The sequence below is a fragment of the Hyla sarda genome, unplaced genomic scaffold (genome assembly GCF_029499605.1).
Source record: "Hyla sarda isolate aHylSar1 unplaced genomic scaffold, aHylSar1.hap1 scaffold_251, whole genome shotgun sequence".
Lineage (NCBI taxonomy): Eukaryota > Metazoa > Chordata > Amphibia > Anura > Hylidae > Hyla > Hyla sarda.
The window spans coordinates 207,405-222,988 of NW_026609198.1; positions in this window are offsets into that span (position 1 = coordinate 207,405).

Sequence of the window (15,584 nt, forward strand, 5' to 3'; positions counted from 1 at the left end):
CAGTACAGGGGGGACAGATCAGTACAGGGGGTCAGATCAGTACAGTGGGTCAGATCAGTACTGGGGGACAGATCAGTACAGGGGGGACAGATCAGTACAGGGGGACAGATCAGTACAGGGGGACAGATCAGTACTGGGGGACAGATCAGTACAGGGGGGACAGATCAGTACAGGGGGACAGATCAGTACAGGGGGACAGATCAGTACAGTGGGGACAGATCAGTACAGGGGGTCAGATCAGTACAGTGGGGACAGATCAGTACAGGGGGTCAGATCAGTACTGGGGGACAGATCAGTACAGGGGGTCAGATCAGTACAGGGGGTCAGATCAGTACAGGGGGTCAGATCAGTACAGGGGGTCAGATCAGTACAGGGGGTCAGATCAGTACAGGGGGTCAGATCAGTACAGTGGGGACAGATCAGTACAGGGGGTCAGATCAGTACAGTGGGTCAGATCAGTACTGGGGGACAGATCAGTACAGGGGGACAGATCAGTACAGGGGGTCAGATCAGTACAGGGGGTCAGATCAATACAGGGGATCAGATCAGTACAGTGAGACAGATCAGTACAGGGGGTCAGATCAGTACAGGGGGTCAGATCAGTACAGTGGGGACAGATCAGTACAGGGGGTCAGATCAGTACAGTGGGGACAGATCAGTACAGAGGGGACAGATCAGTACAGGGGGTCAGATCAGTACAGTGGGTCAGATCAGTACAGGGGGACAGATCAGTACAGTGGGACAGATCAGTACAGGGGGTCAGATCAGTACAGTGGGGACAGATCAGTACAGAGGGGACAGATCAGTACAGGGGGTCAGATCAGTACAGTGGGTCAGATCAGTACAGGGGGACAGATCAGTACAGTGGGTCAGATCAGTACAGGGGGTCAGATCAGTACAGGGGGTCAGATCAGTACAGGGGGTCAGATCAGTACAGGGGGTCAGATCAGTACAGGGGGTCAGATCAGTACAGGGGGTCAGATCAGTACAGGGGGACAGATCAGTACTGGGGGACAGATCAGTACAGGGGGGTCAGATCAGTACAGGGGGTCAGATCAGTACAGGGGGTCAGATCAGTACAGTGGGACAGATCAGTACTGGGGGACAGATCAGTACTGGGGGTCAGATCAGTACTGGGGGACAGATCAGTACTGGGGGTCAGATCAGTACAGGGGGACAGATCAGTACAGGGGGTCAGATCAGTACAGGGGGTCAGATCAATACAGGGGATCAGATCAGTACAGGGGGACAGATCAGTACAGGGGGACAGATCAGTACTGGGGGTCAGATCAGTACAGTGGGGACAGATCAGTACAGGGGGTCAGATCAGTACAGTGGGGTCAGATCAGTACAGTGGGGACAGATCAGTACAGGGGGGACAGATCAGTACAGGGGGGACAGATCAGTACAGGGGGGACAGATCAGTACAGGGGGTCAGATCAGTACAGTGGGTCAGATCAGTACTGGGGGACAGATCAGTACAGGGGGGACAGATCAGTACAGGGGGACAGATCAGTACAGGGGGACAGATCAGTACAGGGGGACAGATCAGTACTGGGGGACAGATCAGTACAGGGGGGACAGATCAGTACAGGGGGACAGATCAGTACAGGGGGACAGATCAGTACAGTGGGGACAGATCAGTACAGGGGGTCAGATCAGTACAGTGGGGACAGATCAGTACTGGGGGACAGATCAGTACAGGGGGTCAGATCAGTACAGGGGGTCAGATCAGTACAGGGGGTCAGATCAGTACAGGGGGTCAGATCAGTACAGGGGGTCAGATCAGTACAGTGGGGACAGATCAGTACAGGGGGTCAGATCAGTACAGTGGGTCAGATCAGTACTGGGGGACAGATCAGTACAGGGGGTCAGATCAGTACAGTGGGGACAGATCAGTACAGGGGGTCAGATCAGTACAGGGGGTCAGATCAATACAGGGGATCAGATCAGTACAGTGAGACAGATCAGTACAGGGGGACAGATCAGTACTGGGGGACAGATCAGTACAGGGGGTCAGATCAGTACAGGGGGTCAGATCAGTACAGTGGGGACAGATCAGTAGAGGGGGTCAGATCAGTACAGTGGGGACAGATCAGTACAGGGGGGACAGATCAGTACAGGGGGTCAGATCAGTACAGTGGGTCAGATCAGTACAGGGGGACAGATCAGTACAGTGGGTCAGATCAGTACAGGGGGTCAGATCAGTACAGGGGGTCAGATCAGTACAGGGGGTCAGATCAGTACAGGGGGTCAGATCAGTACAGGGGGTCAGATCAGTACAGGGGGTCAGATCAGTACTGGGGGACAGATCAGTACTGGGGGACAGATCAGTACTGGGGGACAGATCAGTACAGGGGGGTCAGATCAGTACAGGGGGTCAGATCAGTACAGGGGGTCAGATCAGTACAGTGGGACAGATCAGTACTGGGGGACAGATCAGTACTGGGGGTCAGATCAGTACTGGGGGACAGATCAGTACTGGGGGTCAGATCAGTACTGGGGGACAGATCAGTACTGGGGGTCAGATCAGTACTGGGGGACAGATCAGTACTGGGGGACAGATCAGTACTGGGGGACAGATCAGTACTGGGGGACAGATCAGTACAGGGGGGTCAGATCAGTACAGGGGGTCAGATCAGTACAGGGGGTCAGATCAGTACAGTGGGACAGATCAGTACTGGGGGACAGATCAGTACAGGGGGTCAGATCAGTACAGGGGGTCAGATCAGTACAGGGGGTCAGATCAGTACAGGGGGTCAGATCAGTACAGGGGGACAGATCAGTACTGGGGGACAGATCAGTACTGGGGGACAGATCAGTACAGGGGGTCAGGTCAGTACAGTGGGGACAGATCAGTACAGTGGGGTCAGATCAGTGCAGTGGGGTCAGATCAGTACAGGGGGTCAGATCAGTACAGGGGGTCAGATCAGTACAGGGGGTCAGATCAGTACAGGGGGACAGATCAGTACAGGGGACAGATCAGTACAGGGGTCAGATCAGTACAGGGGGTCAGATCAGTACAGGGGGTCAGATCAGTACAGTGGGGACAGATCAGTACAGTGGGGACAGATCAGTACAGTGGGTCAGATCAGTACAGGGGGTAAGATCAGTACAGTGGGGACAGATCAGTACAGGGGGTCAGATCAGTACAGTGGGGTCAGATCAGTACAGGGGGTCAGATCAGTACAGTGGGGACAGATCAGTACAGTGGGTCAGATCAGTACAGGGGGTAAGATCAGTACAGGGGTCAGATCAGTAGAGGGGGACAGATCAGTACAGGGGGTCAGATCAGTACAGGGGGTCAGATCAGTACAGTGGGTCAGATCAGTACTGGGGGACAGATCAGTACAATGGGGTCAGATCAGTACAGTGGGGTCAGATCAGTACAGTGGGGACAGATCAGTACAGTGGGGACAGATCAGTACAGTGGGTCAGATCAGTACAGGGGACAGATCAGTACAGGGGACAGATCAGTACAGTGGGTCAGATCAGTACAGGGGGTAAGATCAGTACAGGGGTCAGATCAGTAGAGGGGGTCAGATCAGTACAATGGGGTCAGATCAGTACAGTGGGGACAGATCAGTACAGGGGGTCAGATCAGTACAGGGGGTCAGATCAGTACAGGGGGACAGATCAGTACAGGGGGTCAGATCAGTACAGGGGGACAGATCAGTACAGTGGGGACAGATCAGTACAGTGGGTCAGATCAGTACAGGGGGACAGATCAGTACAGGGGGTCAGATCAGTACAGGGGGTCAGATCAGTACAGGGGGACAGATCAGTACTGGGGGACAGATCAGTACAGGGGGGACAGATCAGTACAGGGGGACAGATCAGTACAGGGGGACAGATCAGTACAGTGGGGACAGATCAGTACAGTGGGGACAGATCAGTACAGGGGGTCAGATCAGTACTGGGGGACAGATCAGTACAGGGGGTCAGATCAGTACAGGGGGTCAGATCAGTACAGGGGGTCAGATCAGTACAGGGGGTCAGATCAGTACAGGGGGTCAGATCAGTACAGGGGGACAGATCAGTACAGGGGGTCAGATCAGTACAGTGGGTCAGATCAGTACTGGGGGACAGATCAGTACAGGGGGTCAGATCAGTACAGGGGGTCAGATCAATACAGGGGATCAGATCAGTACAGTGAGACAGATCAGTACAGGGGGACAGATCAGTACTGGGGGACAGATCAGTACAGGGGGTCAGATCAGTACAGGGGGTCAGATCAGTACAGTGGGGACAGATCAGTACAGGGGGTCAGATCAGTACAGTGGGGACAGATCAGTACAGGGGGGACAGATCAGTACAGTGGGGTCAGATCAGTACAGGGGGTCAGATCAGTACAGGGGGTCAGATCAGTACAGGGGGGACAGATCAGTACAGGGGGTCAGATCAGTACAGTGGGTCAGATCAGTACAGGGGGACAGATCAGTACAGGGGGTCAGATCAGTACAGGGGGACAGATCAGTACAGGGGGTCAGATCAGTACAGGGGGTCAGATCAGTACAGGGGGTCAGATCAGTACAGGGGGTCAGATCAGTACAGGGGGTCAGATCCGCGCTGCTCTGATGGGAATTAGGAAGGTGTTTGAGTTTAAGAAGCGATAGTGAATTTATGGTGGGACAAGTAATCACAGGTCTCCTTCATCTCTGACACCGAGGAGCCTCCATCTTGGTCTGCGGAGAGGGAGGAGTCGGTGACTGAAAGGACAAGTATCATGTAAAAAAAACGTATCCCCGCACTAGAGTTGAGTGAACTTACAGTATATTGGCTCGTAGCGAACCTCGTGGCTCGGCTGTGGATTACTTTAGTCTGCATAAATTAGTTCAGCTTTCCAAGGGCTCTGGTTGCCTGGAAATGTCCGGGATGACAGTCTTATGTCTCCTGGGTCTGTATCCACCTTTTCCAGGCAACCAGAGCCCTTGGAAAGCTGAACTAATTTATGCAGACTAAAGTAATCCACAGCCGAGCTGCGAGGTTCGCTACGAGCCAATTTACTGTAAGTTCCCTCAACTCTACCCCTAACCTTGGGATTTTTACATAATACTTGTCTATAGAGTCCAAGATGTGCGCCATCATCCCGGGGTTCTCTGACTACCCCACCCAGGACATCACGCGCCCCTGCAGAATGTAGGCTCAGGCATAGAAACAGATGAAGCCGTGACGTTATGAGCCAAAATAACCTTTACGAAATGCGCTGAAATAATAGAACAGCAGCAAATGACAAACTACAGGGCCATTGTGTCCACGGGAAACAGCAAAATGAGACTCGGGGGGAGGGGCAAATATAATAGAGCAGTGGAGAAATGTCAGAGTGATCCAGATCTCTGTGGAGAAACATGTCCTGGTCCTGACACCTCATGGGGCCCCTGTGTGCCCACCCTTTATAGACACCCCCTCCACATAAATACAGTATATTTCTCCTCTTGTACAGTCTGCTGAGGGTGATAGGAGTTTGGTTCCTCTATCCTCACTCCTGTCACTCTTAGGCAGCCTGTACATGCTGAGATCTCACAGTGACAGGAATGTGGCCCCAACGCTCCTATTGGGGTAGAATTATTGCTTCAGTATTTGTCATTCAGAAGGGACTTACGATGCGGGCACTACCTCACTGACGTACACTTACGGGGGAGGTGGAGTCAGCGCAGCCAGGTGTCCGGCACTAGAGGGGTAGGCTTCCTTTAGCATCAAAAACTTGGCTGCGCTGACTCCCCAGTAAGTGTAGGTGGCACAGCAGTGAGTACAGGCTGTAAGTGTAGGCAGCTCAGCAGTGAGTACAGGCTGTAAGTGTAGGCAGCACAGCAGGGAGTACAGGCTGTAAGTGTAGGCAGAACAGCAGTGAGTACAGGCTGTAAGTGTAGGCAGCACAGCAGTGAGTACAGGCTGTAAGTGTAGGCAGCACAGCAGTGAGTACAGGCTGTAAGTGTAGGCAGCTCAGCAGTGAGTACAGGCTGTAAGTGTTGGCAGAATAGCAGTGAGTACAGGCTGTAAGTGTAGGCAGCTCAGCAGTGAGTACAGGCTGTAAGTGTTGGCAGAATAGCAGTGAGTACAGGCTGTAAGTGTAGGCAGCACAGCAGTGAGTACAGGCTGTAAGTGTAGGCAGCACAGCAGTGAGTACAGGCTGTAAGTGTTGGCAGAATAGCAGTGAGTACAGGCTGTAAGTGTAGGCAGCACAGCAGTGAGTACAGGCTGTAAGTGTAGGCAGCTCAGCAGTGAGTACAGGCTGTAAGTGTAGGCAGCTCAGCAGTGAGTACAGGCTGTAAGTGTAGGCAGAACAGCAGTGAGTACAGGCTGTAAGTGTAGGCAGCACAGCAGTGAGTACAGGCTGTAAGTGTAGTCAGCACAGCAGTGAGTACAGGCTGTAAGTGTAGGCAGCTCAGCAGTGAGTACAGGCTGTAAGTGTTGGCAGAATAGCAGTGAGTACAGGCTGTAAGTGTAGGCAGCTCAGCAGTGAGTACAGGCTGTAAGTGTTGGCAGAATAGCAGTGAGTACAGGCTGTAAGTGTAGGCAGCACAGCAGTGAGTACAGGCTGTAAGTGTAGGCAGCACAGCAGTGAGTACAGGCTGTAAGTGTTGGCAGAATAGCAGTGAGTACAGGCTGTAAGTGTAGGCAGCACAGCAGTGAGTACAGGCTGTAAGTGTAGGCAGCTCAGCAGTGAGTACAGGCTGTAAGTGTAGGCAGCTCAGCAGTGAGTACAGGCTGTAAGTGTAGGCAGCTCAGCAGTGAGTACAGGCTGTAAGTGTAGGCGGCTCCGCAGTGAGTACAGGCTGTAAGTGTAGGCAGCTCAGCAGTGAGTACAGGCTGTAAGTGTAGGCGGCTCCGCAGTGAGTACAGGCTGTAAGTGTAGGCAGCACAGCAGTGAGTACAGGCTGTAAGTGTAGGCAGCACAGCAGTGAGTACAGGCTGTAAGTGTAGGCAGCACAGCAGTGAGTACAGGCTGTAAGTGTAGGCAGCACAGCAGTGAGTACAGGCTGTAAGTGTAGGCAGCACAGCAGTGAGTACAGGCTGTAAGTGTAGGCAGCTCAGCAGTGAGTACAGGCTGTAAGTGTAGGCAGCACAGCAGTGAGTACAGGCTGTAAGTGTAGGCAGCACAGCAGTGAGTACAGGCTGTAAGTGTAGTCAGCACAGCAGTGAGTACAGGCTGTAAGTGTAGGCAGCTCAGCAGTGAGTACAGGCTGTAAGTGTTGGCAGAATAGCAGTGAGTACAGGCTGTAAGTGTAGGCAGCACAGCAGTGAGTACAGGCTGTAAGTGTAGGCAGCACAGCAGTGAGTACAGGCTGTAAGTGTTGGCAGAATAGCAGTGAGTACAGGCTGTAAGTGTAGGCAGAACAGCAGTGAGTACAGGCTGTAAGTGTAGGCAGAATAGCAGTGAGTACAGGCTGTAAGTGTAGGCAGCACAGCAGTGAGTACAGGCTGTAAGTGTAGGCAGCTCAGCAGTGAGTACAGGCTGTAAGTGTAGGCAGCTCAGCAGTGAGTACAGGCTGTAAGTGTAGGCAGCTCAGCAGTGAGTACAGGCTGTAAGTGTTGGCAGCTCAGCAGTGAGTACAGGCTGTAAGTGTAGGCAGCTCAGCAGTGAGTACAGGCTGTAAGTGTAGGCAGCTCAGCAGTGAGTACAGGCTGTAAGTGTAGGCAGCACAGCAGTGAGTATAGGCTGGAAGTGTAGGCAGCACAGCAGTGAGTACAGGCTGTAAGTGTAGGCAGAACAGCAGTGAGTACAGGCTGCAAGTGTAGGCAGCACAGCAGTGAGTATAGGCTGTAAGTGTAGGCAGCACAGCAGTGAGTACAGGCTGTAAGTGTAGTCAGCACAGCAGTGAGTACAGGCTGTAAGTGTAGGCAGAACAGCAGTGAGTACAGGCTGTAAGTGTAGGCAGAATAGCAGTGAGTACAGGCTGTAAGTGTAGGCAGCACAGCAGTGAGTACAGGCTGTAAGTGTAGGCAGAATAGCAGTGAGTACAGGCTGTAAGTGTAGGCAGCACAGCAGTGAGTACAGGCTGTAAGTGTAGGCAGCACAGCAGTGAGTACAGGCTGTAAGTGTAGGCAGCACAGCAGTGAGTACAGGCTTTAAGTGTAGGCAGCACAGCAGTGAGTACAGGCTGTAAGTGTAGGCAGAACAGCAGTGAGTATAGGCTGTAAGTCTAGGCAGCACAGCAGTGAATACAGGCACCACAGCAGTGAGTACAGGCTGTAAGTGTAGGCAGCACAGCAGGGAGTACAGGCTGTAAGTGTAGGCAGAACAGCAGTGAGTACAGGCTGTAAGTGTAGGCAGAACAGCAGTGATTACAGGCTGTAAGTGTAGGCAGAACAGCAGTGAGTACAGGCTGTAAGTGTAGGCAGAACAGCAGTGATTACAGGCTGTAAGTGTAGGCAGAACAGCAGTGAGTACAGGCTGTAAGTGTAGGCAGAACAGCAGTGATTACAGGCTGTAAGTGTAGGCAGAACAGCAGGGAGTACAGGCTGTAAGTGTAGGCAGAACAGCAGTGAGTACAGGCTGTAAGTGTAGGCAGCACAGCAGGGAGTACAGGCTGTAAGTGTAGGCAGAACAGCAGTGAGTACAGGCTGTAAGTGTAGGCAGCACAGCAGTGAGTACAGGCTGTAAGTGTAGGCAGCACAGCAGTGAGTACAGGCTGTAAGTGTAGGCAGCACAGCAGTGAGTACAGGCTGTAAGTGTAGGCAGCACAGCAGTGAGTACAGGCTGTAAGTGTAGGCAGCACAGCAGTGAGTACAGGCTGTAAGTGTAGGCAGAATAGCAGTGAGTACAGGCTGTAAGTGTAGGCAGCACAGCAGTGAGTAACTGCTCTGGAGGTAACTGCACTATAAAACAGCAGAATAGTGAGTGCAGCTCTGGAGGATAAGAAATTATGTTACAGCAGAATAGTGAGTGCAGCTCTGGAGGATAAATTATGTTACAGCAGAATAGTGAGTGCAGCTCTGGAGGATAAATGATGTTACAGTAGAATAGTGAGTGCAGCTCTGGAGGATAAATGATGTTACAGTAGAATAGTGAGTGCAGCTCTGGAGGATAAATGATGTTACAGCAGAATAGTGAGTGCAGCTCTGGAGTATAAATGATGTTACAGCAGAATAGTGAGTGCAGCTCTGGAGTATAAATGATGTTACAGCAGAATAGTGAGTGCAGCTCTGGAGGATAAATGATGTTACAGTAGAATAGTGAGTGCAGCTCTGGAGGATAAATGATGTTACAGCAGAATAGTGAGTGCAGCTCTGGAGGATAAATGATGTTACAGCAGAATAGTGAGTGCAGCTCTGGAGGATAAATGATGTTACAGTAGAATAGTGAGTGCAGCTCTGGAGGATAAATGATGTTACAGCAGAATAGTGAGTGCAGCTCTGGAGGATAAATGATGTTACAGCAGAATAATGAGTGCAGCTCACTGATTCCGAGACACTTTTTTCGTGACATATTCTACTTTAACACAGTGGTAAAATTTCTTGAAAATGTCGCATTTTTCTAACTTTGAATCTCTCTGCTTGTAAGGGAAAAGACATTCCAAATAAATTATATATTGACTCACAAATACGATATGTTTACTTTTTTTTTTACTATGTTTTTACTTTTGTTTAGTTCAGCAGCAATTATCCAATTTTTAAATTTTTATAGAAACTGCACCCTCAAAGTATTCAAAATGACATTCAGTAAGTGTGTTAACCCTTTACGTGTTTCACAGGAATAGCAACAAAATGAAGGAGAAAATTCAAAATCTTAATTTTTTACACTCACATGTTTTTGTAGAGCCATTTTTGGAATTTTTACAAGGGGTAAAAGGAGAGAAAGCCCCCCAAAATGTTTAACCCAATTTCTCTCGAGTAGGGAAATACCTCATATGTGTATGTAAAGTGTTCGGCGGGCGCAGTAGAGGATCAGAAGGGAAGGAGCAACAATGGGATTTTGGTGAGTGAGTTTTGCTGAAATGGTTTTTGGGGGGCATGTCCCATTTAGGAAGACCCTATGCTGCCGAACAGCAAAAAACAAACAAAAAAAAACGACACCCCTCAAGGAACGCAAGAAGGGGTACATTGAGCCTTAACACCACTCAGGTGTTTGACGACTTTTCGTTAAACTTGGATGTGTAAATGAAAAAAAAAAATGATCACTAAAATGCAGTTTTTCCCCCACATTGTACATTTTTACAAGAAGTAATAGGAGAAAATGCCCCCCAAAATTTGTAACCCCATTTCTTCTGAGCATAGAAATGCCCCATGTGTGGACGTCAAGTGCTCTGAGGGCGCACTACAATGCTCAGAAGAGAAGGAGCGCCATTGAGCTTTTGGAGAGAGAATTTGTTTAGAATGGAAGTCGGGGGCCATGTGCGTTTACAAAGCCCCCCGTGGTGCCAGAACAGTGGACCCCCCCACATGTGACCCCATTTTGGAAACTACACCCCTCACAGAATGTAATAAGAGGTGCAGTGAGTAATCACACCCATAGTTGGAACAGTGGGCTGTGCAAATGAAAAATTAAATTTTTAATTTTCAGGGACCACTGTTCCAAAAATCTGTCAGACACCTGTGGGGCATAAATGCTCACTGTACCCCTTATTACATGAGAGGTGTAGTTTCCAAAATGGGGTCACATGTGGGGGGGTCCATTGTTCTGGCACTATGGGGGCTTTGTTAACACATTCAAATCGGGACAAATTTTCTCTCCAAAAGCCCAATGGCACCCCTTCTCTTCTGAGCATTGTAGTTCGCCTGCAGAGCACTTTACATCCACATATGTGGTATGTTCTTACTCAGAAGAAATGGGCTTACAAATTTCCGGAGGCTTTTTTTTTCCTATTTTCCCTTGTGAAAATAAAAAAAATTAGGGTAACACCAGCATTTTAGTGAAAAAAAAATTTTTTTTTTCATTTTCCCATCCAAATTCGTAAAACACTTGTGGGGTGTTTAGGCTCTCTATACTAGGGCTGGGCGGTATACCAGTTCAAACCGAATACCGAAATTTTTTCCCTGAACGATATGAATTTTTCCCATACTACAATACTGGTTGGGCCCCTCCCCCCTCAAATTAATGAATTATCAGCCGCAGATGAGTTGCGGCGGTGCTTTAAATGAATGACTTGCTGGCCGCGGCACTTTAAATTAATGAAATGCCAGCCACGGCGCTTTAAATGAATGAGCTTGCGGCCGCCGGCGCTTTAAATGAATGACTTGCCGGCCGCGGCGCTTTAAATGAATGAGATGGGAGCCGTGGCAAGCTTTCACCTCCCTCTGCAAGCACTAAAAGCCTGTCTTTTAGCTTCTGCAGGGGGCGCTGACAACTTTCTGCTCACAACTTAAAGGAAAACTGTCAGATATTTTCTCCCGCACTATCCTGGTGGATCCTGGGGGATCGTGCGGGAGACGCTGATTCCTATGAGCCCTACCTTACCCGGATCCGCCCGGCCGTTCACCCGCAACTGTAGTTTTATTCTATGTGTATATCTTGCTGTAACTGGCAGGGGCGGGGCTTCTGCAGGTAACTGGCAGTGACATCAGCGCCGCATATGAATATTCATCCCCCTCCCTCCAGTTAGGAGCGGCGAAGAGAGGGAGAACTGGAGGGAGGGGGGATGAATATTCATAAGCGGCGCTGATGTCACTGCCAGTTACCTGCAGAAGCCCCGCCCCTGCCAGTTACCTGCAGAAGCCCCGCCCCTGCCAGTTACAGCAAGATATACACATAGAATAAAACTACAGTTGCGGGTGAACGGCCGGGCGGATCCGGGTAAGGTAGGGCTCATAGGAATCAGCGTCTCCCGCACGATCCACCAGGATCCACCAGGATAGTCCGGGAGAAAATATCTGACAGTTTTCCTTTAATCGTTTCCAGCGCCGCGGCCGCATCTTATTCATTTAAAGCGCGGCCCGCAAGTCATTCATTTTAAAGTGCCTCGGCCTGGAGGAGGGGGGGGGGATGTGTTAGAGAAATATAGCAGCGCCTGGGGGTCATATATGATTAGTACCTCGGGGGGGGGGGGGGGGGGGGAGAAATACCGTTAAATACTGTGGAACCTCCATAACTTGCAAAAATACCGTGATATGCATGGTCACTTTCCACGAGGGGTGTAGTTTCCAAAACGGGGTCACATGTGGGTATTTATGTTTTTGCGTTTATGTCAGAACCGCTGTAAAATCAGCCACCCCTGTGCAAATCACCAATATAGACCTCAAAGGTACATGGTGCACTCTCACTCCTGAGCCTTGTTGTGCACCCGCAGAGCATTTTCCGTCCACATATGAGGTATTTCCGTATTCAGGAGAAATTGTGTTACAAATTTTGGGGGTCTTTTTTTCCTTTTACCTCTTGTGAAAATTAAAAGTATGGGGCAACACCAGCATGTTAGTGTAACAATTTTTTTTATATACACTAACAGGCTGGTGTACACCCCAATTTTTGTAACGCAATTTCTCCCGAGTACGAAAATACACCATATGTGGCCCTAAACTGTTTCCGAAGTGAGAGAGCACCATGCGCATTTGAGGACTGAATTAGGGATTTGCATAGGGTGGACTCGGATGCAAGCGTTACAATTGGCTCTGCTATCAAAAATATTCTACACCAGTGATTCCCAAACAGGGTGCCTCCAGCTGTTGCTAAATTCCGGAAATGCTGGGAGGCTCCATTTTGGAAACACTGCCGTACGATATGTTTTCATTTTTATTGGGGGGGGGGGGGACAGTGTAAGGGAGTGTATATGTAGTGTTTTCCCATTATTTTGTGTTAATGTAATGTAGTGTAGTGTTTTTAGGGTACATTCACACAGGCGGGGGTTTACGGTGAGTTTCCCGCTAGGAGTTTGAGCTGTAGCGGAAAATTTGCCGCAGCTCAAACTTGAAACAGGAAACTCACTGTAAACCCGCCCGTGTTAATGTACCCTGTACATTCACATTGGGGAGGGGGTGGGGACAAACCTCCAGCTGTTGCAAAACTACAACTTCCAGCATGCACTGACAGACTGTGCATGCAGGGAGTTGTACTTTTGCAACAGCTGGAGGCACACTGGTTGGAAAACCTTCAGTTAGGTTCTGTTACCTAACTCAGTATTTTCCAACCCGTGTGCCTCCACTGTTGCAAAACTACAACTCCCAGCATGTACTGATCGCCGAAGGGCATGCTGCGAAATGTAGTTATGCAACAGCTAGAGGTACGCAACTACAACTCCCAGCATGCCGAGACAACCGTTTGCTGTTTGTGCATGCTGGGAGTAGTAGTTTTGCAAGATTAAGAGGCCCACCGTTTAGAAACCACTGCATAGTGATCTCCAAACTGTGGATCCTCCAGATGTTGCAAAACTACAAATCCCAGCATGCCCAGACAGCAAACTGTTGTGTGGGCATGCTGGGAGTTGTAGTTTTGCAAGATCTAGAGGGCCACAGTTTAGAGACCACTCCATAGTGGTCTCCAAACTGTCGCCCTGCAGATGTTGCTACGCAACTACTCACCTGCAGCAGAATTGCCGCACAAGCTGGAGGATCGCCGCCGGGTAAGGGACATCCACCGCCGCTCATATCACGGTTCCCCTGCTCTGCCCGGACTACCGTAGATGGGCAGAGCGGGGGAAACGAACTTTAACCCGACCGGGACCGAAATTCCCACGGGCGTACCTGTCCGCCCTGCCTACTTAAAGGGGTATTCCAGGCCAAAACTTTTTTTTTATATATCAACTGGCTCTGGAAAGTTAAACAGATTTGTAAATTACTTCTATTAAAAAATATTAATCCTTCCAATAGTTATTAGCTTCTGAAGTTGAGTTGTTGTTTTCTGTCTAACTGCTCTCTGATGACTCACGTCCCAGGAGCTGCGCAGTTCCTATGGGGATATTCTCCCATCATGCACAGCTCCCGGGAGGTGACATCATCATTGAGCAGTTAGACAGAAAACTTCAGAAGCTAATAACTATTGGAAGGATTAAGATTTTTTAATAGAAGTAATTTACAAATCTGTTTAACTTTCCGGAGCCAGTTGATATATATAAAAAAAGGTTTTGCTTGGAATACCCCTTTAAGGACCCAGGATGCAGGGCGTATGCATACGACCAGCGTCCTGAAGAGGTTGAGCATTCGCCTACACAGATCGTGAAGAGGAAAAGTTCCTGCACTCAAGTAAGAAATGAAAATTCCCCCTTCGTCCGTCCGATCTACCCCCAGGCCACATGTCCCCTCCCCCCTCCATCCTACTTGCCCCCAGGCCACATGTCACCACCTCCATCCTACCTACCCCCAGGCTTACATATCCCCCCTTGCTGTACTCCTGAACTAACTGGAAGAAGATTAGGGAGCATGCTGTAGGTCAGTATATATCCAGCTTGTATGCTCCCTGATCTTGTGAAGCAGTAAGTCCTGTTGTGGGCGGGCCCCCTCGAACCCCAGGCCCTCGGGCAGTGTCCAACAGCCTGACCTGTTAGTCTGCCCCTGGTCTGGTCAGATGGATCCAGATCTCTATAGAGAAACATGGCCTGGTCAGATGGATCCAGATCTCTATAGAGAAACATGTCCTGATCAGATGGATCCAGATCTCTATAGAGAAACATGACCTGGTCAGATGGATCCAGATCTCTATGGAGAAACATGTCCTGGTCAGATGGATCCAGATCTCCATAGAGAAACATGGCCTGGTCAGATGGATCCAGATCTCTATAGAGAAACATGGCCTGGTCAGATGGATCCAGATCTCTATGGAGAAACATGGCCTGGTCAGATGGATCCAGATCTATAGAGAAACATGACCTGGTCAGATGGATCCAGATCTCTATAGAGAAACATGACCTGGTCAGATGGATCCAGATCTCTATAGAGAAACATGACCTGGTCAGATGGATCCAGATCTCTATAGAGAAACATGACCTGGTCAGATGGATCCAGATCTCTATAGAGAAACATGACCTGGTCAGATGGATTCAGATCTCTATAGAGAAACATGGCCTGGTCAGATGGATCCAGATCTCTATAGAGAAACATGGCCTGGTCAGATGGATCCAGATCTCTATAGAGAAACATGGCCTCCTCAGATGGATCCAGATCTCTATAGAGAAACATGACCTGGTCAGATGGATCCAGATCTCTATAGAGAAACATGTCCTGGTCAGATGGATCCAGATCTCTATAGAGAAACATGTCCTGGTCAGATGGATCCAGATCTCTATAGAGAAACATGGTCTGGTCAGATGGATCCAGATCTCTATAGAGAAACATGGCCTGGTCAGATGGATCCAGATCTCTATAGAGAAACATGGCCTGGTCAGATGGATCCAGATCTCTATAGAGAAACATGACCTGGTCAGATGGATCCAGATCTCTATAGAGAAACATGGCCTGGTCAGATGGATCCAGATCTCTATAGAGAAACATGTCCTGGTCAGATGGATCCAGATCTCTATAGAGAAACATGGCCTGGTCAGATGGATCCAGATCTCTATAGAGAAACATGGCCTGATCAGATGGATCCAGATCTCTATAGAGAAACATGGCCTGGTCAGATGGATCCAGATCTCTATAGAGAAACATGTCCTGGTCAGATGGATCCAGATCTCTATAGAGAAACATGTCCTGGTCAGATGGATCCAGATCTCTATAGA